We start from the raw sequence: 25,241 nt of genomic DNA on the forward strand, positions 1-25,241 counted from the left end.
GAAACAAATTTTCACTAAACATTCTTTTCTTTTGTACATAGATAGAGGGCTAAGTCATAACATATTTGAAATAGGGAACTAAACTACTTTAACATAGCATTCTAAGTAAGTTATTTGTTCTAGGGAATTCTGAGGGGGATTTTATATTGAAACAATTTTAATTTCTGAAAAATATTCCAGGGAGTTGGACAGAACGACTCCAACACTCCGTGTCAAAGCACTAGATGACCAAAACAGATGCTTATAAAAAAAGAGAGAGAGAGACCTTGTGTTTCACAGATTTACTTCTCCATCAGAGCCTGCCTTCTCTGCATCTCACCCCATGTTCCTCCCTGTGCACAGCAAGCAGAAGAAGGCAAACATAATGGCTTCATGAAGTGTGTAAATTTGGAATTGTAGTCTTTCCTTTCTTTCCTCTCATTGTATTTCATAATTATTTAAGTATGAGTTGATAATTCACAATCACTACATGACATACTAATAACAAGTTGGCAAGTAAAAGGCAGTACTCTGTCTCATAAACACTTCACACACAAGTGGAACTCTGTAAGATGGATGTTAAGAAAGTCAGATGAGACGGGAGATTAAATCACTTCCTCCTCTACTGTAGAGGTTTCTGCCTTTCTAGGAACTTATATATCAAACATTCAAAAATTTTACAAAAGCTAATAAACTCTGAAAGGATATTTATCACTTAAAATAAATGGTATAAAGAGGTAAACTGAGAGAAACTGAATAAGGATGACACTAGATTATGAGATAGTGATTAAGCAATATTACCTTAATGTGTATATGTGTGTGGAGCTGATTTGATGCTCTTAGCAATGACACTGAGTAGACAGAATTGGTAATGATGAGGATAATAATATCAGTATTATACAATAGCAGCAGAGCAATAGCAATAGCCCTGACTGACCTTTTAACTAAGTACCAGACAAGATGTTAAATGTATTATACTGATGAGGAGGACACTGAGACCCACACCCCCATTAAGAGAATTGCTCGGGGCCACTGAAGCTCGAAACAGTAAAGCCAAGACTCAAATGCAGATCTTCCCACACTATATCCAGTTGTCTTTCCTGTGTAAATGGTATGACAGTCTACAGGACTGTCCTCCAGCATTCCTTTTTCAGGACCTGCCCCATCTTCTGCCATCCCCACCATCTGTATTTTACCACAGAGTTGTCCTGTGTTTACCACATGATCTTAGTCCCTGGCAAAAGCTGACTCTTCCAGAGAGGCCCAGACCCATGCTGGACAAATCAGATTCCTTCCCAAGAAATGTGTACCTGGACCTAAGATCAGGTTGATCTTTCAGTGGATATTTGGACTATTACATGTAGACTTGGGAATTGTTGGGTGAACCTATTTTCATCTTGTAGAACTGAGATACCAGCTTGTAGTGAGACAGAAGAATGAAGGAGAAAAAGGAGAATCAGGGTCCTCCACAGTTGCAATCCCTGGTTCTACTTCTCAGACCACCTGCAATCCTGACCGTGGATTCCATAAGCAAAGATCCTCAGGATCCTACCTGTAAGTATCCCCTTTTACCTTAGGTTACCTCTCGTGGGTTTCTGTTTTCAGCAAACAAAGGGTCTAAGTAGCAGAAAACAAATTTTATGAATGGGACCAAGCTCTGCACTAGAAGGCCTCACATGCTTGTCTGCTCAGTACCCTTCTGTCCTGGTACCAGCGCCCCCCTCTGTTGGGAAACTGTGTCTTCCCCACCATGCCAGCCATGTGATTCTAGTTATTCTGGCTTTTTAAAAATTTTTTGAGAGGAACAATGAGAGGGAAGCGTGGTGGGTGTGTGTGTCTGTTTTTTCTTCTGCAAAACTGGGTAAGTCACAGCACCCTGATGCCCAACTAAAGCACTCATCTACGTAAACTACAGAAGAAAGACTTTGTTTCCCATGATTCCTATGAAGATGAAGAGGCTGTTTTCTATGAAATCTTACAGAGATAATGGTCTAGAACAAATACCAGGCACACCGTTAAATGCTAGACAGAGGCGCTTTATCCTAAGTAGAAAAAATTTTAAAAAAGGATAATCACCAGATACATTCAGGTCTCTGTTTTCTCAGCTAGTAAACTGTGGCAGTTAACGGTAAGTGGCTTTCATACTTTAACCTCAGAAGCTTTAAACAAACTCTTACATGGAAAACCCAGGTATGAAACATCTAAAAGCAGACCCTGTCCACTCATGGTCTACACCCAGCCCCACAGCTGCCCCAAAACACCTCCAGTAACCCCTAAGTCTTCTCACACCACTTTAAAACACTGCAATATTATGACAGAAAATTAACAATCAGGAAAAGTACACTGTCTTAGTTATCTAGTGCTACTACAACAGAAATGCCACAAGTGGATGGCTTCAACAAAGAAAAATGTATTTTCTCACAGTCTATTAGGCTAGAAGTCCAAATTCAGGGTGTCAGCTCCAGGGGAAGGCTTTCTCTCTCTATTGGCTCTAGGGGAAGGTCCTTCTCATCAATCTTCCCCTGGACTAGAAGCTTCTCCAGGCAGGAGCCCTGGGTCCAAAGGATGCACTCTCTCCTGTCTGCTTTCTTCGTGGTATGAGGTACCTGTCTCTCTGCTAGCTTTTCTCTTCTACATTCCAGAAGAAACCAGCTGAAGACACAATCCAATCCTGTAGGTTGAGTCTGGCCTCATCAACACTACTGCTGCCCATCCCCACTCATTAACATCATAAAGGCAGGATTTTCAACACATAGGAAAATCACATCAAATGAGAAAATAGTAGACAATCACAAAACACTGGGAATCATGGCCCAGCCAAATTGATCCACACGTTTTTGGGGGACACAATTCAATCCATGATAAATTCTAAAGCAGATACAATACAAGCCAAGCTGAAAGTATGATGTGAAAAGTTACAAAGATAAAGAAAATAGTGTTCACTAGTAGCATAACCATTAACCTGATTTTGAAAATCCAGATGTGACAATAAAAATAACAGGTAACATGCTGAGGGATTACTATGTGCCAGATTTTGAAATGCCTTATATGAGTTATATCGCTAATGCTTCACCACATTTCTAGGAAGCACGTACCATTACTGCCCCTTTTTTACAGGTTAGCAAATTAAGACCTATGGAGGTTGAAGAACTTGCCGACAGTTACAAAGTCAGTCAGTGGAGGAGTCCATGTTTAAACCCAGGCAATCTAAATTTAGAGCTTTACACCCACTTAACCACTATGTTATACTGAATCATACTGCAAACATAAACGCTGAGCTTCAAAAGTATTATATGATAATCCACATAACTACTAACAGCAGTAAACCCTACTCCAGGAAGTTCAGATGACTTCTTATTATCACCATGCTTGCTTAACCTCTACCATTTTAAGAAGGAGTCCCTGGGTGGCGTAAACTGTTAAGCTCTCAACTACTAGCTGAAAGGTTAGTGGTTCAAGTCCACTCAGAGGTGCCTTGAAAGGCAGGCCTGGTGAACTCCTTTTGAAAGGTTGCAGCCTTGAAAACCCTATGAAGCACTTCCACTCTGCACACTTGGGGTGGCCATGAGTCTAAATCAACTCAGCAGCAACTAATAACAACTATTTGAAGACAGAAAAAAAAAAAAAAAAAAAGGAAACCTTTAAAACCTTACAACATCTTGTAACAAGCGTTCTCAAAGTATAGTCCAAGGGTCTCCATTATACTGCCAGGGAGTCCTTAAGGTACTCCCTCATTGTCTGAATGCAGCTAGATTTTTGTCATATACTCCAACCAGCACAACATCGCAACAGACTAAATGCAGATATGATCACCCAGCAGTCTATTAAATCACACATTAAAGAGATTTGCAAAAACATAAAACAATGCTGTTCTTGTCATTATTTGTGCTTCAGAAAAAAATACTTATTTTTTCATTAAAAATATTATTCATGTTAACAAGTAATGAGTTCATAATTTTTTTTTAATTAAGCAATAATTTTTCCATTTTAATTTCTAATGTCATAAATATTGATACATAAGGCACACATAATAAGAAAAGCACCTCTGGGGTTCTCACTCATTTTTAAGAGTATGACGGGGTCCTGAGAACAAAGAGTTTAACAATTCTTCGGTTTCTTAAAAATACGAATCGATTTTTTATTTGTAACGGGGAACAAAGAGTTAGTTCACAATTCAAATCTGAAAGCTTCAGTATTACTTCCTATGTGGAAGATAAGAGGCACTGGGAACATTTTTGATACCAACTTCTTCATGGTTATGTAAAATGCTAAGCTTGAAAACTGACAAAATTAGATTAACTCAAAAATTTACACCTAATAAATTTATACTTACACGTATAACCTTAAAAGAGTATGTTTCTCAAAGGTAATCAAAAGAATATATTTCTGTGGTTGGCTAATAATACTTAAAATTAATTAGGACTAATTATTACCCTCAAAAGCTTTACCTAACATATGGATTTTCTAATGAGCCTTAGTGACCCAGTGGTTAAGCACTCAGCTGGTAGCCAAAAAGTCTGTGGATCAAGCCCGTCAGTGGCTCCATAGGAGAAAAATGTAGAAGTTTGCTTCCATAAAGACTACACCCTTGGAAAACCCATGGGGCAGGTATACCATGTCCTATAAGGTCACTATGAGTAGGAATTGACTCAACAGCAACAGGTTTTATTTCTTTTTGGTTTTATTATTTTCTAAATAACACATGATAATTTCCTAACTGTAATCTCAGGCTCCAATAGCTAAGCCTTTAACATCTAAGCAATTGAGTTTGATGGTTTATATCTGTAAACAAAGTTTGAGGTATCATTCAAAAGTAGCTACACAAAAGTATGTTAAACTTCCATACAAGTAAAATGACTAGTAATAAACGTAAGGGTAGTTGTTTTTCGTTTCATGTTTTTTAAGACACAATGGCAAGACAAGCTACCAACTGGGAAAAAAGCTTCAGAAACTACATACCTTGTCCGATAAGAATCTAATAATGGAAATATATATAAAACTTCATCAATTTAACAACAAAATGACAAATAACCCAATCCTAAAAGGGGAAAAGGATTTAAATGGACATTTCACCAAAGAGAGCATTCAAATGGTCACCAAACATATGAAAAGGTGCTCAGCATCATTAGCCATCAGATGCAAAACAAAACCACAATAAAATACCATTTTACTCTCACTAGGGTAGAGACCTCATGGCTCAGTGGTTAAGAACTTGGCTGCTAACTAAAAGGTTCACAGTTCAAACCTACCAGCTGCTCCTTGGAAACCCTATAGGACAGCTCTACTCTGTCCTATGGGGCCGCTATGAACACGAATCAACTCAACAGCAACAAGTTTGGTTTTTGGTTAAGACAGCTAAGATTAAAAAGAAAAAAATTCAGAAAATAACAAATGTTGGTGAGGCTGTGGGGAAATTGGAAAACTTATCCATTGCTAACTGAACATGCAGAATGGCAGAGCCATTGTAGAAAATAATGCGGCAATTCCTCAAAAAACTAAAAATAGAACTACCATATAACCCAGCAATTTCACTCGTAGGTATACACCCAAAAAACTTGAAAAAAAGAGACTCAAAGAGAGACTGGTACACCAATGTGCAGTGTAGTACTATTCACAATAGCCAAAAGGTGGAAACCACCTAAATGCCCATCAACAGATGAATCGATAAACAGAATGTGGTACATACATACAATGGAAAAATACTCCGCCAGTGAGAAAAATGAAGTCTTGAAACATGCTACAATATGGATAGAGCTTAGAGACGTTACATTGAGTGAAGTAAATCAATCACAAAAAACAAAAATTGTATGACCTCACTTGTATAAAAAGACAAGAAAAGGCAAATATATAGAGACTAAAGTTTATTTGGAGTTACCAAGGGCAGGAGGGAGGACAAAAGCAGTAGTTATTGCTTACGGAGTACTGAGTTTCAGTTTATGGTGATGGGAAAATCGTACTGATTAAGGGTAGGGTTGTACAGCTGATTATGGTAGGTACACCTGTAAAACATTGAATTGGCAAAAGTCGTGATAAGACATATTTACAACAATGCCAAAAGAAAAACAACCCAGCGTATTTGCCTTTGGTGCTTCTGTACAACCCAACTCTTTATGTGATTTGATTCTGTGGTTTGGAGGTTTAGGGTCATGGTTTCATGGAACATCCCAGTTAATTGATCTAATAACACGTTTAGTGCTTCTACCTCCTAATTCGTTGCCTAGTTCCTAGGGTCCTAAAAGCTTGCCAACAGCCTACCAAGGCACAATAATTGGTCTCAATTCACCCGGAGAAACAGAGGAAGAAAAAGTGTCAGGAACAGAAGGAGGAAATGGAATGTGTGGCTAATTGCCTCGATGAACAACTGCCTCCTTTACTGTGAGACCAGAAGAACAGGAAGGTGCTCAGATACCGTTACTGAACATTTTGATCAAAGGTTTAATAGATGAATCCTGATCAAAGAGAGGAAAATGCTGTCAGAATTTCAAATTCTCACAGACTCCAGGCTTTCTGGAGCTTTGGAGAATGGATGAACCCCTGAAACAATTATTCTGAGATAATCTTGAAACCTTAAACCACAAAACCAACAAAAATGTAGCCAAAATCAAGAAAATCACAAAGCACTAAGAGAATTCAGGAAAATAATACAAGAACAAAACATCAAAATAAACAATTAGGAGTCATAAGAACAGCAACTAGAAATCCAAAAGATAAACAACAAATTTCAGAAATGGACAACCCAATAGAAGGTTTTAGGAAAAAATCTGAAACAATGGAAGAATGAATCAGAGAGACTGAAGACAAATCCCTGGACACGACTTTGTTTGATGAAAAATCAGGAAAGAATGAGAAAATGTAAGAATTATGTGGGACACAATCAATAGCAAAAATTTGCTCACGATTGGAATCCTAGAACAAGGTGAGAAAATGGAAAACACAGAGAGGATTGTTGAAGATTTGATGGCAGAAAATTTCCCTAATATCATGAAAAGATAAAAAGCTGACCATCCAAAGAGATCAACAAATCCCATATAAGACAGACCCCAAAAGAAAGTCACCAAAATGTATCATAAACACACTCGCCAAAACCAAAGACAAAGAAAGAATCCTGATAGCAGCTCAAGAAAAATAAAAAGTCACTTACAAAGGGGAAACAATAAGACGAAGCTCTGATTATTCAGCAGAACTATGCAAACGAGAAGGCAATAGAATGACGAATATAAAACCCGGAAAGAAAAAGACAGCCAACCAAGAATAATATACCTGCAAAACTCTATCTCAAATACAATGGTGAAATTCAGACTTTTCCAGATAAACAAGAATTAAGGGAATTTGTGAAAACCAACCAAATTTACAAGAAACAATAAAGGGAATCCTTTGGTTCAAGAACCAACAACATCACACAACAAACTGAGGCTAGGACAAATGACAGAATCAGCAAGATACCAAAGACCAAAAACCAACCAAACCCAGTGCCATCGAGTCGATTCCAACTCATAGCGACCCTATAGGACAGAGTAAAACTGCCCCATAGAGTTTCCAAGGAGCACCTGGTAGATCTGAACTGCTGACTCTTTGGTTAGCAGCCATAGCACTTAACCACTACGCCACCAGGGTTTCCAAGATACCGAAGAGAAGTATTTAAATAATAAAACAAAACTAAAAGATCTAAAACAGGGAAGCAGAGATGTCAATCTGTAAATGACGACAACATGAAAACAATAAAAGTGGGAATAAACAGTGTAGGTACAGATCTTTATAATGGAGAGGAAATCAAGGCAGCATCAAGTAATAAATGACTGGCTTAAACTTAAGAAGTGAAGTGTAAATTTCACTGTAACCACAAAGATAGTTACTAAACCTATTCATCAATATAAAAAGGTAAAAAAAACATAAAGACTCAATAAACATAAAACCTATAATAACCAAAGAAATGAAAAAAAAAATCCACAAACAAAAAGGAATTCATTATAGGAAAGTAAGAGGAAGAAAGAAAATGTCAGCTCCACAAAAAAAGTTCAACAAAATGTCAGCAATAAACTCAAAGTTAGTGATAATCATAACAAATTTAAATGGTTTAAATGCAACCATAAAGAGACAGAGAGTAAGAGAATGGATTAAAAACACGACCCATCAATATGCTGTATATAAGAGAAACACCTTAGACACAAAGACATAAATATATTAAAAATCAAAGGATGGAAGAAATATATCAAGCAAATAACAACCAAACAACATCTGGAGTAACAATGCTAATCCTAGATAAAATACACTTTAAGGTAAAATCCACCATAAAAGACAATGAAGGGCATTATATAATGATTAAACAAACAATCCACCAAGAAGACATAACCTTAATAAATATCTATGCACCCAATGACAGTGCTCCAAAATACATAAAACAAATTCTAATGGCACTTAAAAGATAAATAGTTCCACCAGTAACAGTGGGAGACTTCAACACACTACTGTCAGTAAAGGACAGAAAATCTAGGAAAGAAACCAAAAAGATACCAAAGATCTAAAGGCCACAATCAATCAACTTGAATTCATAGACATATGTAGAATACTTCAACCAACTGCAGCAAAGTATACAAACTTTTCTAACAACATGGAACAATCTCCAGAATAGACTACATTTTAGGCCACAAAGCAACCCTCAATAAAATCCGAAACATCGAAATAATACAAAGCATCTTCTGGCAGCGGGGATCTTCTCTGATCACGATGCCATAAAAGTAGAAATTAATAACAGGAAGAGCAAGAGAAAAAAGCCAAAAACTTGAAGTCTGAATGGAAATCACTGGATAATACAAGAAATCGAAGATGGAATCAAAAAATTCATAGGCTCAAATGAGAATGAAAACACATCATACCAAAAACTTTTAGACAATCAGTCAATGCAATCCACCACAGAAACAGTATGAAAGAATCACATGATGACCTCAATCAATGCAGAAAAGGCACTTGATGAAGTCCAACAACCAGTCCTGATAAAAACTTCAATAAATTAGGAATAGAAGGGTAATTCCTCAACATAACAAAAAATCATCTATAAGAAACCAACCGCCAACATCGTTCTCAACATAGAGAGGCTGAAGGCATTCCCCCTGAAACGGGAACAAGACAAGGATGCTCTTTATCACCACTCCTATTTAACATTGTGCTGGAAGTCCTACCTAGAGCAATAATGTAACAAAAAGGAATAAAGGGCAACCAAACTGGTAAGAAAGAAATAAAACTACCCCTATTTGCAGATGATATGACACTCTACATAGAAAACCCTAAAGATTCTACAAGAAAACTACTGAAACTAATAGAAAGATTCAGCAGAGTGGCAAGATACAAGATAAACATACAGAAATCAGCTGGATTCCTATACATCAACAAAAAGGAAATCAGGAAAACCATACCATTTATAATACCCCCCAAAAGACAAAACAGGAATAAATCTAATCAGGGACATAAAATACCTATACAAAGAAAACTATAAAAAAAAAAAAAAAGGCGATCTACGCAAATAGGATGTAAATGATAACTAATGATGCACAAACACAAGAAGATGAAGTAGATAACTGTGAGCTCCTAAAAATTAAACACTTTTGCTCATCATAAGACTTCACCAAAAGAGCAAAAAGAGAACCTATAGGCTGGGGGAAAAAAACCGACTAAAAAATCTGACAAGGGTCTAATTTCTAAAATCTATATGATACTGTAACACTATAACAATAAAAAGACAAATAATTCAAATAAAAACTGGGCAAAGGATACAAACAGATACTTCACCAAAGAAGACACTGAGGCAGACAACACACACAAAGAAATGCTTGCAATAATTAGCTATTAGAAAAATGCAAATGAAAACTTCAATGAGCTACCACCTCACCTCAACATTACTAGCATGAATCAAAAACAGAGAAAATACCAAATGTTGGAGAAGTTACGGGGAGATGTGAGCTCTTATGCACTGCTAGTGGGAATGTAAAATGTTACTACCCCTGTGGAAAATGATATGGCACCTCCTTAAAAAACAACAGAAATATTACATGATCCAGTAATCCCACTCCTAGGAATACATCCTAGAGAAATAAGAGCCGTCATACAAATAGACATATGCACACCCATGTTCATTGCCGCATTATTCACAACAGCAAAAAGACGAAAACAATCTAAGTGCCCATCAACAGATGAATGGATAAACAAATTATGGTACATACACGCAAAGGAATATTATGCAACAATAAAGAACAATCATAAATCCGAGAAACATCACACAACATGGATGAATCTAGAGGGTATTTAAACTCAGTGAAACAAGTCAATCACGAAAGGACAAATACAGTATGAGACCCCTATTAGAAAAACTCAAGAATAGATTTACACACAGAAAGAAACAATCTTTGATGGTTATGAGGTGGTGGAGAGGTGGGGAGGGGAAATCACTAACCAGATAGTAGACAAGCAGTAATTCTGGTGAAGGGAAAGATAGGGGAAGCCAGCACAACATGACTAAGGCAAGGTCATGGAAGTTTCACAGGCACATTCAAACACTCTAAGGGACAGAGTTACTGGGGCTGAGGGCCGTGGACCATGGCCTCAGGGGACATCTAGGTCAACTGGCATAACATAGTTCATAAAGAAAATGTTCTACACCCTACTTTGGTGAGTACCATCTGGGGTCTTAAAAGCTTGTGAGTACCCATCTAAGATACATCTACTGGGTCCCATCCTGTGCGGAACAAAGGAGAATACAGAAAACCAAAGACACATGGGAAAATACTAGTCCAAAGGACTAAGACCACAAGTACCACAGCCTCCGCCAGCCTGAGGAGCCTCCCAGAGAAGCCTAGAAATAGATGGTGCCTGGCTACCATCACTGACCACTATGACGGGGATCACAACAGAGGATCCTGGACAGAGCAGGAGAAAAATGTAGAACAAAATTCAAATTCACAAGAAAAGATCAAACTTACTGGTCTGACAGAGACTGGAAGAACCCCGGGACTACGGCCCCCAGACACTCGTTTAACTCAGAACTAAAGACACTCGTTTAACTCAGAACTAAAGTCACTCAGAACTAAAGTCACTCCAAAAGTTCACTACGCACCCAAAAATTATACAGGTCTATAAAACAAACAGTAACACGTGTGAGCAATGTGCTTCTTAGCTCAGTCATGTAAATGAGACCAAATGGGCAACACCTGCCCAAAAGCAAAGGCAACAAGGCAGGAAGGGACAGGAAAACAAAACAAATGGCAACAGGGAACCCGGGGTGGAGGAGAGAGTATTGACACACCCCGGGGATTGCAACTAATGTCACAAAACAATTTGCTAAATGAGAGACTAATTTGCTCCATAAACTTTCACCCAAAGCACAACATAGTTTGAGAAAATAAATAACTCACTTAAAACTTTTCTAATTCTCAGCCTATAAAAATGTATTAAACATGCCGAAAACAAAAAACCTTAAACCAGTAATATGCCTTGAAGTCTTCGTAAAACCAAACAAAAAATCTAGCTTACCTAGTAAAAAATGTCTGCTTTGAGCATTATGTTCTTTTAAGAAATATCTATATGGGACCAAACTGACGACAGCAAGTCAAAAAATTAGATAGTAACCTAAGAGTGCGGAGTTTGTATTAATGGAGGAGGAACAACTCAGAAAAGGAGGGTGAAAATGGTTACACAACTCAAAAAATGTAATCAATGTCACTGAACTGTACATGCAGAAACTGCTGAACTGGTGTATGTTTTGCTGAGTATGTTCTCAACAAAATAAATACAATTAAAAGCAAATAGATATTATGGCAAGGAAAAATCTTAAGTGTAGAAACTTTCAAATTAAATAATCTGTTTTTCATGCTGCTACCACTAATAAATATTTATGTATCTTTTTAAACTTAAGCTTGCATATTTATACTTACGATCAATGCAATTACCATCATCATCCCCAAAAACATCTATTAAATGCTGAGATGGTCATACCATGATGTAAAGTGTATATGAATGTATTTTATGCAACAGACATTCTTTCTTGCAGTTAAAAAAATTTATAAAGGTTGAACAAATACTTAAACAATGTTTTATAAAGCAAAAAAATAAAAAACAAACAGACAACGAGGGAGAGCAATAGAAAGATAAAAGTACAACCCGTAACACAATTGTATCTAAAGAGCTGTTATTTTCCTTCCAGCTTTCTAAAATAAAGAATGCATTATAATGCCAAAAGGAAATATAAGTAGGTTAATCACACATGCACATGACGATGAGTATTTAGGCTAATTCAAATTGGCTCTACAGTACTTGGTCAGCTTCCTCCTCAGAAAAAGAAACAGAATATTCTACTATCACCTTCTGATTTGAAAACAGACAAGACAGAAAGCTGCACTGAGAAAGTGGTATGAATCACCAGATCCACAATGCAGATAAAACAATGCCCACAGAGCAAGAAAAACTTGTGAAGTCAAGAAAGCAACAAAGACCAGACCACTATCTTCTAATATAAATTGGCTCCTCAGCTCCTTCTGCTTTCCGCAAAAAATACCTGCTTCCATAAAGCTACTTGAAACACTGCATTGTTTATGGATTAAATGATCTTCAAAAATCACTAGCTCTTCAAGGGACTCTAGATTTCACCCTAAATCATTTATTTTTTATAATAACTTACCTCAGCTGAACTGATTTAATAACACAGGTCATCCTCCTGAATTAAACAGAGACTGTCAACGTCTAATCTTTGGAAAACCACACAGTTTCAGCCAAATTCACTGCACAGTCAAATGGCTGGCATTAGCACACAGGGCCCAATCTGTGAGGACACCAGGTGTGAAGGGAAACGGTATAAAACTTCTGTTGAGTTCAATTATGTATCTGCATGGGGCAGACTGAGGAAAATAACTGCCAACCTTTTAAGTCTAGTCTTTTCCTTCTCTGAATGTATAAGCTTCTAATTATGTATAAGCTTAAAAATTTCTTCATGCAGAAAAGACTATATATTAACACATATTTTCTGACAAAATACTAATATGAAATATCCTGTCTATTGATAAACAGTACATTCTTCATCACACAACTCTGAAATACACTGATCCCTAAAAGTAGCTGTAGAGAAGATAAAGACAAAGGCTCTCATATCAGAGAATGATTTTTAGCTTCTATGTCTAGAAAAGGGTATTATAATATAAAATACTTATTTAAAGGTCATCTTCCAATATCTGAAAGTGTTCACGGCATCACTGAATTCTTAAGACAGAAAAGTTAATGTCTTAAATAATGACATTATCTAGAAATAGTTCTTCCAGAATAAAAGAAAACAAGTACATAAAACAGAGATTGGGGAAGATTTATAAATCTGTCTACATGAAACATATAGTTAATAACTTTATACGGAGCCCTGGTGGCACAGTGGTTAAGTTCTCAAGTGCTAACCATAAGGTCGCCAGTTCAAACCCACCGGCAGATCCACTACGGAACGTTGTGGCAGTCTGTTTCCATAAAGATTACAGTTTTGGAAACCCTATGGGGCAGTTCTACTCTGTCCTATAGGGTGGCTATGAGTCGGAATCCACTCCATGGCAATGGGTTGTTCTATTTTTGTTTATTTTTATTTTTTTAGTAAGTTTATGATGCAAAAGAGTTGATATTCATAGGTTCTGTATATCTATGAATGTTGAAGTCACAGCTGTGGAGACATCTTTAAATGAGTGTTTAATTTCACATGTCCCCAAAAAGAACATTCACAGAAAGAACCCAGTTGAATACAGTATGTTGTGACTTAACATTCTGCTAAATATCAGTATTTTATGCCCAAAAAGACTGGGAAGCCACCAAAACGCTGGACTTACCCTCATAGTTTGCCTGTGTCTTTTTCTGAAAGATTCAAGGATGTAAATGATTGCCTTTAAAGAAAATACATGAATTTATTGTATTCCTTCAACCACAGGAAGACTTTATTTTACTCTAGCCAAGGAAACCACTATCTGTGGAATAGTTATCTGCATTACAAAGAGAAGAAACAGCAGTTAATTGGCAGAGATGTGGCTAAAGGGATCCCCAAACAAGGCACTAAACACATTTTCCTAACAGAGCCCTCAGCACAGGCACCAGAAAGCAAAACCAGAAGTGACACTCACCTCACACAAACTAAGAAAATCCGGAACCAGAAAGACCCTCTGAAGTTAATCGTCAAGTAAACCTCCCGCTGCTGGCCTAAAATGTCATCTTTTCTGAGTAGTCAGAAAACTTATTCCCCATGTATGTACCCAGAACATTCCTCCATCTCTTGTAAAACATGGAACACAGCGTTCTCATTTCAAAACTTACCTAGAGATAATCGCTGAAAGACCAAGAAAACAGGATCACAGCCACCCCTGCTCCTACTGCCAATTGAGCTCAATCCAAATTAAACTCTGATGGCTTAAGCTAATTGGTAAACAGCCCTTCCTTAGAATTAGCAGTACTTGCAGACAGTGGGCTTCCCTCGAAGTCTACGAAGTTGAGGGATTAGCCACCATGGTTGCTGCCTCCTCTCAGACTTGCTTCCTCCTTCCTGGCCTCCAGAGGACGCTCCTTGGTACAGAGTTCCAGCTGCTCGGCCTCTCCCACTGAATTACGCAAATGCACTGAGCCTTCTCCTGAAAGCTGGACACAGGGCAGGCTACGGGCAATGCCTTATCACATCCTTTACCAAGTAGCTGTAGGAATTTGTGCCCCTTCATCAGCACGCTCCAGGAGCTACTTGACCCGAGGCAGAATGTTCTTAGATAAAACACTTGGGGGGAGGGCTGATGCCAGAATGTCACTTCATTTCCAGATTTCACATGTTCACTAGGAGGCACACGGTGAACAGCACTAACGATCACAAAGGCCTAGTAGCTGCCTTCTGACAACTGCTGAGAGCTTTCTCTCATTTACTCTTCACCACAAATCCATGAAGCAGATATTAGCATCATCCCAGTTTTATGAAGACAGGGAGGCTGCACAAGCATAGAGTTAGTCACAGAGCTATTAAGTGGTGAAACTGGAATTCAAAACCAAGAACTGGCAAGAAATGTAGATTTGGCTAAAAAAAAACTTCGGTTTTGAACTGTTCAAAGACACTACTTCAGCAAAATTTTCCCGAAGCCCGCAGGAAAATCCAATGAAGGGAGGCAAGCACACAAACATGTGAAGACCACAGGCTGTCCATCAAAGGCAATGTCAACGCTGACTGCCTTCCATCGGCTACACACGCCTCACATTCACTAATAATCTGCTTTAAGTTGCTCTTTCATGACTAAGTGGGAAGCAGCCTTTGGTACTTATTTTTACCTGGTGTCAATGGCATAAAAATACTTGGAGTGCGAGTATGGGAGAGAAAACACTAGACAAACTTTGTTGAGGCCATACTCTGACTACTCCCATCCAAGTCACTTCCCTGAAGAAAGAAAAGCAAAGCAACTTGACTCTCCTTTGAGTGTAACTCCTTGCTAGAGACCAAAACCAAAACCCATTGCTGACAAGTCAATTCTGACTCATAACAATCCTATAGAACAGAGTAGACTGCCCCATAGGGCTTCCAAGGAGCAACTGGTAGATTTGAATTGCTGACCTTTTGGTTAGCAGCCAAGCTCTTAACCACTGCACCACCAGGGCTTCTTAATAAAGACATGGGTGTGAAGGCATGGCAACAACAGATAACAATTATTGTGTGCTTACTATCTGCTAAGGACCCTTCTAAGCACATCATATGCATTAACTCCTTGAACTTAGAAACAGCCTTCAGGTAGGTATTATCATCACTATTTCATAGGTGAGAAAACTTAGGCATAGTCAGGGTAAGTGCCTTCCCCAAGGTCGCACAAAAGTCGTATGCCACATGGTCTTGATCTCAGGAACTTACAAGCCAATTGGGACTACAGATTAACTCACTTAAAACTCGTTGTCAACTCAATTCCAACTCATAGCAACCCTAGAGGACAGAGTAGAACTGCCCCTTGGAGTTTCCAAGGAGCGCCTGGTGGATTCAAACTGCCAACCTTTTGGTTAGCAGCCATAGCACTTAACCACTGCACCACCAGGATTTCCAACTCACTTAAAATGACTGGCAAACAACTCCAAAAAAAGAGTTCATGGGTGATATGGACACACCCTGCAGTAGCCCAAGGCAGAGGGGGTGTGAGTGCTGCCTTAACAGAGAAGCTTCAAGGAAGCCAGGGCTACAGCTTAAGCAAGAGCAGCAATTCTCAACAGGGGTGGTTTTGCCCTCCAGGGGATTTGGGTAGAAGGGTTGCTACTGACATCTAGTGAGCAGAAGGTGGGGATTCTGCTAAACATCCTACAATGCACAAAGCAGCCCCCACAAGAAAGAACTGTCTGGTCCAAAAATGTCAGTAGCGACAAGGTTGAGAAACCCTGAGCTATAGCAGTGAAGGGTATTTAGAAATTTTGGACAAGTCACAGTGGCTGTGAAACAGAAGAGTTCAGGTACACTGGGGGCAATTTACGGTAGGAAATCACGTGGCTTGAGAAGGCTTCCTGAAGGGCTCTGAAAGCCAAGCAGAGTAGTTAGAACTGGATTTGGTGAGAAATAGGATCGCGGGGGAATAGAGTTGTGGTGAGACTCACATGAGGAGGACGTCCTGAAACTCAAGGAGCCCCAGAGCATGGCTACGAGATTTGCTAGAATGCCCAGGTATAAAGTAACGAGAGGCATCTGGACAGAGAGGAAAGAAGCAAAATACATTATAAAGAAAGTATGGACCTGGCTTAATTTTGGATACAGGGGTGAAGGAAAGCAATAAGATGAGGTTTTTATTCTGACCCTCCTTCTTACCTGTGAGTCCTGTTGTAATGCCCAGGCCAGAGCATGCAGAAACGTCTGGCATCCGTATGTCACCTTCCAATGTCTGCGTGTAAGGGAGAAATCACATACAGTCAAAATTACACCCGAGAAATGACAAACCGCCTAGAGCTGAGCTCAGAAGAGCCAGCTCCCCCTCCACGCATGGAAGACACTGCTGTTCTCCAGCTAACACCAGGCAAACTAGCTGGCCTGGGTTTAAAGAATTGCCGTATGAAAACGTGCGCCATATTCAGCACAGTATGATGTGCTCAGACTCAGAGACCTGTGGGCACTGAGCCCATGGAGAGACCAGCAGACTCCATCGAATCTGAGGCTCCCCTTGGGATAAACTCCTTCAGTGGAATGGCAGGCAGAGCCACACCCACTGTTGACCAAAATTGATTAAGTCACGTAAGTTAAATTGGCGCGTGATGCAAAGGGTCTTGGGAGCTGGAAAGAAGAGACAGAAGACTGAGGGAGGGAGTCATATGCTGCTCTGATGAGACCTCCCCCAAAAGCGCACCGCTGTTTCTCCCCAGTTGAGTCATTATTGGATTAAAGTACCAAAAAAACTCAAACTCATTGCTGTTGAGTCTATTCCGGCTCATAACTACCCCATAGGACAGAGTAGAATTGCCACACAAGGTTTTCAAGGAGCGGCTGATGGATTCAAACTGATGGCTTTTTTAGTTAGCAGCCATAGTTCACAAAAACAAACCAAACCTGCTGCCATCGAGTTGATTCCAACTCACAGTGACCCTATAGGATAGCATAGAACTGCCCCGTACAGTTTCCGAGGAGCACCTGGTGGATTTGAACTGCTGACCTTTTTGGTTAGCATCCATAGCTCTTAACCACTATGTCACCAGGGTTTCAAAAGCTCACAGTCCCTCCCAAAATACACTGATAAGATACATGGGTTTTATGTGCCTAGGGACCAGCTCACTTTCATTAACATGAATTTGCATGTATATGTTTATCAGTTCTCTCTCATTAACATTTCATGAGCATGAAGAAGTTTCTCATTCTTCATCTAACAAATACCGATGGAGCACTTTCTATACACATAGCTTTGCAGGGCTTACACAGGAACAAGACCCAGACTCACTGAGGAGTGTACTACCTAGTTGATTTATTAACTTAGATCAGAAGTCAGCAAATTTTTCTTTAAAAGGCCAGACAGTAAATATTTAGGTCTTGAGGGCCACACGGTCTTTGTTGCAACCACTTAACTCTGTTGCTGCAGTGCAAAAGCTGCCCTAGACAACTCATGAGCCAAAGGGCATGGCCGTGTGCCAACCAAAATATTCACAAAAACAGGCCATGGACAGGATTGGGCCAGTAGGCCATAGTTTCCCACCCCCTGGCTTATACCATTACTTTTGGCTAACTAATCAGAAAGAAAACCATCATTAACTACCACATTTAGAAGATCAAGAACAGAGAGCTGAACAGGTATAAATATGATAAGTAAATTTTGGTAAGAGAGAAGCCATTGCTGGTTGCCTTGTGATTAACCCTTCAGAGAGAGCCTTGTGGGTGTGAGGATGCTCCGTGTTCTGGGAAACAGGAACAAATTCAGAAATCACAAGCATAAAACATTCCACACCCCTGAGGAAGCTAACCCCGCCTGGCCAAAGCCCCTGCTGCAACAGAGCCTATCTTCCAAAAATGGCCACAATCACACTTCCCATCCCACAGGCCCTTCTAGAACCTTGCCCTGACCCCTGCAAGAAGTAGACTCTATGCTCCCTCCCCTTAAACCTGACCCACCCTTTATGACTGTGTCAACTAATAGAGAACAATTAAAGTGGTGCTATGTGATTCCAAATGTCATTATAATACTATACTTTGTCTTCTTGAGCTGCCCTTTGAATCTTGTTCAGTTCTTTTACTTCATCATTTCTTCTTTTTGTTTTACCTGCTCAACCTTCGAGAGCAAGTTTCAGAGTCTCCTCTGACATCCATTTTGGTCCTTTTCTTTCTTTCCTGTCTTTCCAATGACCTCTTGCTTTCTTCATGCATGATGTCCTTGATGTCATTCCACAACTTGTCTGGTCTTCAGTCATTAGTGTTGAACACCTCAAATCTATTCCTGAAATGGTCTTTAAATTTAAGATATACTTGAATATCTTGAATATATACTTGATATACACAAGTTCATACTTTGGCTCTCGTGGACTTGATCTGATTTTCTTCAGTTTCAACTTGAACTTGCATATGAGCAATTGATACTCTGTTCCAAAGTCAGCCCCTGGCCTTGTTCTGACTGATGATATTGAGCTTTTCCATCATCTCTTTCCATAGACATAGTAGATTTGATTCCTGTGCATTTCATCTGGTGAGGTCCACATGTATAGATGCCATTTACGTTGGCAAAAAAACGTATTTGCAATGAAGAAGTCATTGGTCTTGCAAAATTCTATCAATCTCTGGCATTGTTTCTATCACTAAGGCCATATTTTCCAACTACCAATCCTTCTTCTTTACTTGCAACTTTCATATTCCAATCACCAGTAATTATCAATGCATCCTGATGGCATGTTTGATCAATTTCTAACTGCAGAAGGTGATAAAAATCTTCAATTTCTTCATCTTTGCCCTCAGTGATTGGTACATAAATTTGAATAATAGTCATATTAACTGGCTTTCCTTGAGGCATATAGATATTATCCTATCACTGACAGCACTGTACTTCAGAATAGATCTTGGAATGTTCTTTTGGACGATGAATGTAACACCACTCCTCTTCAAGCTGTCATTCCTGGGATAGTAGACTATATGATTGACTGGTTCAAAGTGGCCAATACCAGTCCATTTCAGCTCACTAATGCCTAGGATATCAATGTTAATGATTTCCATTTCATTTTTGATGAATTCCAATTTTCCTAGATTCATACTTCGCACATTCCAGGTTCTGATTATTAATGGATGTTTGTAGCTGTTTCTTATCATTTTGAGTAAAGAAGACAAAGTGAAGTATTTAATGACATGTGCATAGAGCTGGAGATAGAAAACCAAAAAGGAAGAACATGCTCAGTGTTTCTCAAGCTGAAAGAACTGAAGAAAAAATTCAAACCTTAAGTTGCAATAGTGAAGGTTTCTATGCGGAAAACATTAAAAAATGTAGGAAGCATCAAAAAAAGATGGAAGGAATACACAGAGTCATTATACAAAAAAGAATTGGTCATTTCAAGAGGTAGCATATGATCAGGAACGCATGATACTGAAGGAAGAAGTCCAAGCTGCACTGAAGGCACTGGCAAAAAACAAGCCTCCAGGAATTGACAGAATATCGATTGAGATGTTTCAACAAACGGACGTAGTGCTGGCGCTCACTCATCTATGCCAAGAAATTTGGAAGACAGCTACCTGGTCAACCAACTGAAGGAGATCCATATTTATGCCTATTCCCAAGAAAGGTGATCCAACCGAATGCAGAAATTATCAAACAATATCATTAATATCACACGCAAGTAAAATTTTGCTGAAGATCATTCAAAAAGGGCTGCAGCAGTATATTGACATGGAACTGCCAAAAATTCAGGCCAGATTCAGAAGAGAAAGTGGAACAAGGGATATCGTTGCTGATGTCAAATGGATTCTGGCTGAAAGTAGAGAATACCAGAAGGATGTTTACCTGTTTTTTATTGACTATGCAAAGGCATTCGGCTGTGTGCATCATAACAAATTATGGATAACACTGTGAAGAATGCTAATTCCAGAACACTTAATTGTGCTCATGAGGAACCTGTACATAGATCAACAGGCAGTTGTTCAGACAGAACAACGGGATACAGAGTGGTTTAAAGTCAGGAAAGGTGTGCGTCAGGGTTGTATCCTTTCACCATACCTATTCAATCTGTATGCTGAGCACATAATCCAAGAAGCTGGACTATATGAACAAGAATGGGGCATTAGGATTGGAGGAAGACTCATTAATAGCCTATGTTATGCAGATGACACCACCTTGCTCGCTGAAAGTGAAGAGGACTTGAAGCACTTATTGATGAAGATCAAAGACCACAGCCTTCAGTATGGATCACACCTCAACATAAAGAAAATAAAAATCCTCACAACTGGACCAACAAGCCACATCATGATAAATGGAGAAAAGTTTGAAGTTGTCAGAAGATTTCATTTTACTTGGATTCACAATCAACCCCCATGGAAGCAGCAGTCAAGAAATCAAAAGACACACTGCACTGGGCAAATCTGCAGCAAAGAACCTGTTTAAAGTGTTGAAAAGCAAAGATGTCACATTGAAGACTAAAGTGTGCCTGACCCAAGCCATGGTATTTTCAATTGCATCACGTGCATGTGAAGGCTGAACAATGAATAAGGAAGACCGAAGAAGAATTGATGCCTTTGAATTGTGGTGTTGGCGAAGAATATCGAATATACCATTGACTGCCAAAAGAACAAACAAATCTGTCTTGGAAGAAGTACAACCAGAATGCTCCTTAGAAGCAATGACGGCGAGACTGCATCTTACCCACTTGGACATATTGTCAGGAAGGATCAATCCCTGGAGAAGGACATCATGCTTGGTAAAGTACAGGGTCAACGGAAAAGAGAAGAACTTCTACAAGACGGACTAACATAGTGGCTGCAACAATGGGCTCACGCGTAACAATGATTATAAGGATGGCACAGGACCGGCCAGTGTTTTGTTCTGTGGTACACAGGGTCGCTATGAGTTGGAACCGACACGACAGCACCTAACAACAACATGTGATTCCAAGACAGTCACAGAACGTGATAGGGCTTTAGTCTGGCACTTATGGGCGTACACTCTCTTAAGATGCTAGCCCTTGGAACTCAGCCACCATGCTGTAAGAAAGCCAGGCCATGTGAGGAGGCCCTACAGAAAGTAACCAATACCCCCTGCCCTCAGCCCTGGCTGCAATGGCACCAACCTGCGCATCTATGAGTGAACTATCTTGGGCATCCAAGCTGATGTATGTAGACCAGAGATGAGCTTTCCCTACCAAGCCTTGCCTAAATTGAAGATTTATGAGGAAAATAAATGATTATTGTTGTTTTAAGCCAGTTTGGGAATTATCTCTTACATGGCCATAGACCTGAGTTCAATTACCAGAACACCTACCTAAAGAATAAAAAAAAAAAAATTTTTTTTTATTAACTGAGGGCAAATATTCCTTTTAAAAAGAAAATGTGATACTACAGCCCTCCTACCATCAGTTCTCCCTTCTTTCAGTTTTTGTTTCCCTCTTTGCCTTGGCAGAAAAAAAACATATGTTTAAATCACATTGATACTAACAAACAAAATTACTTAACTAGCTCTAGCTTCTGTTCTGTCTCCTTCGCTTTAATGGTCTACACTGAGAATCTCCACTTCCTTAACCCCTAAGCACCAATTCCTCACTTTCCACTGTCTTCTTTAATTTGGCTTCTGGTCTTACCACTGTATTGCCTTTGTTCTTGCCAAAGTCTTATGAAACGAGTATCCAAAAATGGGCCTCCAATTAATTACACCTCCTGGTATTCACATCTGTATCATTCTCTCCTGCTGAATCTGAGCTGCCAATGATTTACTTTTACCAAGAGAAAATGGTAGAAGTGATACTGTGTGACTTTTGAAGCTAGGTCACAAAAGGCCTTGTAGATTCCCCTGAGTCTCATGGAACAGTTGCTCTTGGAGCTCTGAGCTGCCACATAAAACGTCTGACTAACCTACCAGAGACCACATGGAAGAACCCTGAAATGACATGAAGAGGGAGAGTGGCCCAGCTGAACCATCTCTGCTGAGACACCAAATGTGTGCCTATAGCCTCGTGATTGCTCCACAGCTGGGTATCACTGAGTGACTCCAGTCAATGCCAGCCACATGTGCAGAAGAACCACACAACAGAGCCTTACCCAAATGACTAATCCACAGATCATGAACATAACAAAACGGTTGCCCCTAAGTGTGGGGTAGTTTGTAAAGCAGGAACATATAACTGGAAGAGTGGCCAGAGACTTTTTGTGTTGCTAAAGTCAAAGGATGCATTTAATTTTTTTTTTTTTTTAATCTTACTTGTCCATTCTGTGAAATCTCATGCAGTAGACCATTCCCATTTAAACTTTATCATCTGTTTGTATGATATTACTCTCTCCTGGTTTTACCACCTCATTGACTATTCCTTTTCAAACTCCTTTGCAGATTCGTATGCTTGCCATCACCTTACATACTGGTAGCTTCTCTTGACTCACTTCACTTCTCACTCTACACATTCTTTCTGGATTATCTCATCCACTTCCAGGTCTTGAACTGCCTGCCGCCTCCAAATAGATGACTCTAAGTCTTATCTTCAATCCAGTCCCCTCTCCTTAGCTCTAGACCTATTTATCTAACAACATACTAGACACTTCTAACCTTGATGAATGTAAAAATGTCATTGTAGAGGCATGTGACCTCTAACTTCACAAAAGAGAAGGAGAATCAAGATCTACAGCCCAAGGCTGATTCCTATGAGGCAGAGGTTAGACGTACCTCCTCTCTCCAATCTTTTTACTAATTCTGACACCAGCCATCCCTCCCAAGGCACTCTCTACTTCTCTGCTAGGTTTGGTAATTCATTGCAATGGCCACACAGAATTCACAGACCATATTCACATTTATGGGGTTTATTAGGGAAATAATAGGTTACAAGTGTAACAAAGCTCTTTAGCTCTGCCAATAAGTGCCTGGAGGCACCCCACTCCATCAGCAAGCCTCTTACCCAAAGGCACTCAGCTCTCTTACTCTAGTGGTCTGCAAGCCTAGAATCACCCCACTCTACCAGCAAGCGTTCTGCCTAAGGGCACTCAGCTTTCTTGCTCTGTAGGGCGGGAAGCCCACCACACCACCTTTTGCCAGTCTCCTGGTTCTGCTGCCTCTGCTGCCATGGTTTCTCTGCTGCTGCTTCTTGCCATCCTGCCGTATCTGGAGTTACAGCTCTATCTCCCAGGTCTAAAAGACATGCTCTACTGCCATCTTTTTCTTGATGGTAGTCAGGTCCCCGCTTCCTGACACTGGCGTGGCTCATTTTAAGCCTAGAGGGATGACAAAACTCACCAATCCCCTCGTTAGGGTTCTGTATACCTTATTTGCATGGTCCCATCCCACAAGGGTGCCATGCAGCTTACCTGCATTATTAGTAATCTATCTAATCCCCTTGGTGGGCCAAAAGCACCTTATTTGAATAGTCCCACCAAACCACTTTGCGAGAGTTACAAGACCATGGTGAGAAAGGCCATATAAAGTGATCCATCGCTCCGCAATGAACCTCAAACTGGCTGAACTGAAGTCATCATATCCGCCCCCAACTCTGCTCCTCCAAAACTAGTTCTACCTCCTCCATGGGACCTTCCCTGGCCACCTCATCTAACCTTTCAACCTATCCCATCCCCCTCCCCTGCTATGATTTTTTTTTCTCCTTATCACATATCACTGTTTAACACATTAGTATACCTGGCTTGGTTTTTTTAGTATTGTTTAGTTAACCCTTAAGTAAAATATAAGCTATATAAGAGCAATTTGTTTTGTCTATTTTATTCTCTATTTCCCCAAATCCTAGAACAGTATTAGGCATATTGTGAGTTGTTGTTGTTGATAGGTGCTGTCGAGTAGGTTCTCACTCATAGCGACCCTATGTACAACAGAACAAAACACCACCCCATCCTGTGCTGTCCTGCGCCATCCTCACCATCATTCCTATGTTTGAGTCCTTTGTTGCAGCCACTGTGTCAATCCAGCTCAAAAAGGGTCATCCTCTTTTTCATTGACCCTCTATGTCATCAAGCATGATATCCTTCTCCAGGGACTGGTCCCTCCTGATAACATGTCCAAAGTACGGAAGACGAAGTTTCACCATCCCCACTTCTAAGGAGCACTCTGACTATACTTCTTCCAAGATCAGCTTGTTTGTTCTTCTGGCAGTCCATGGTATATTAAATATTCTTCACCAACACCACAATTCAAAGGCATCAATTCTTCTTTGGTTTTCCTTATTCACCGTCCAGCTTTCACATTCATATGAGACTGAAAATATCATGGCTTGGGTCAGGTGCATCTTAGTCCTCAAAGCAGCAGATTTGCCCAATGCAATATATCATTTGATATCCTGACTGCTGCTTCCACAGGCATTGATTGTGGATCCAAATAAAATGAAATTCTTGACAACTTCAGTCTTTTCTCTGTTTATCATGATGTGGCTTTTTGGTCCAGTTGTGAGGATTTTTATTCCCTTTACATTGAGGTGTAATCCATACTAAAGGCTATAGTCTTTTGTCTTAGTTATCTAGTGCTGCTATAACAGAAATACCACAGGTGAATGGCTTCAACAAACAGAAGTTTATTCTCTCACAGTCTAGTAGGTTAGAAATTCAAATTCAGGGCATCAGCTCCAGGGAAGCCTTTCTCTCTCTGTAGGCTCTAGAGGAAGGTCCTTGTCAT

At 39.7% G+C, this 25,241-nt stretch overlaps 1 protein-coding gene across 1 annotated transcript in view; it reads right to left on the reverse strand.

The window, feature by feature from the left end:
* L3MBTL4 (L3MBTL histone methyl-lysine binding protein 4) overlaps positions 1–14,531 on the reverse strand; it is a 710,419-nt gene extending 695,888 nt beyond the window's left edge. The window contains 1 exon segment of the mRNA XM_049900533.1: positions 14,299–14,531. The gene's annotated coding sequence lies outside the window, so the exon portion shown is untranslated.
* Positions 14,532–25,241: the final 10,710 nt, after the last annotated feature.

Source organism: Elephas maximus, chromosome 11, assembly GCF_024166365.1.
Source record: "Elephas maximus indicus isolate mEleMax1 chromosome 11, mEleMax1 primary haplotype, whole genome shotgun sequence".
In the NCBI taxonomy this organism is placed as follows: Eukaryota; Metazoa; Chordata; class Mammalia; order Proboscidea; family Elephantidae; genus Elephas; species Elephas maximus.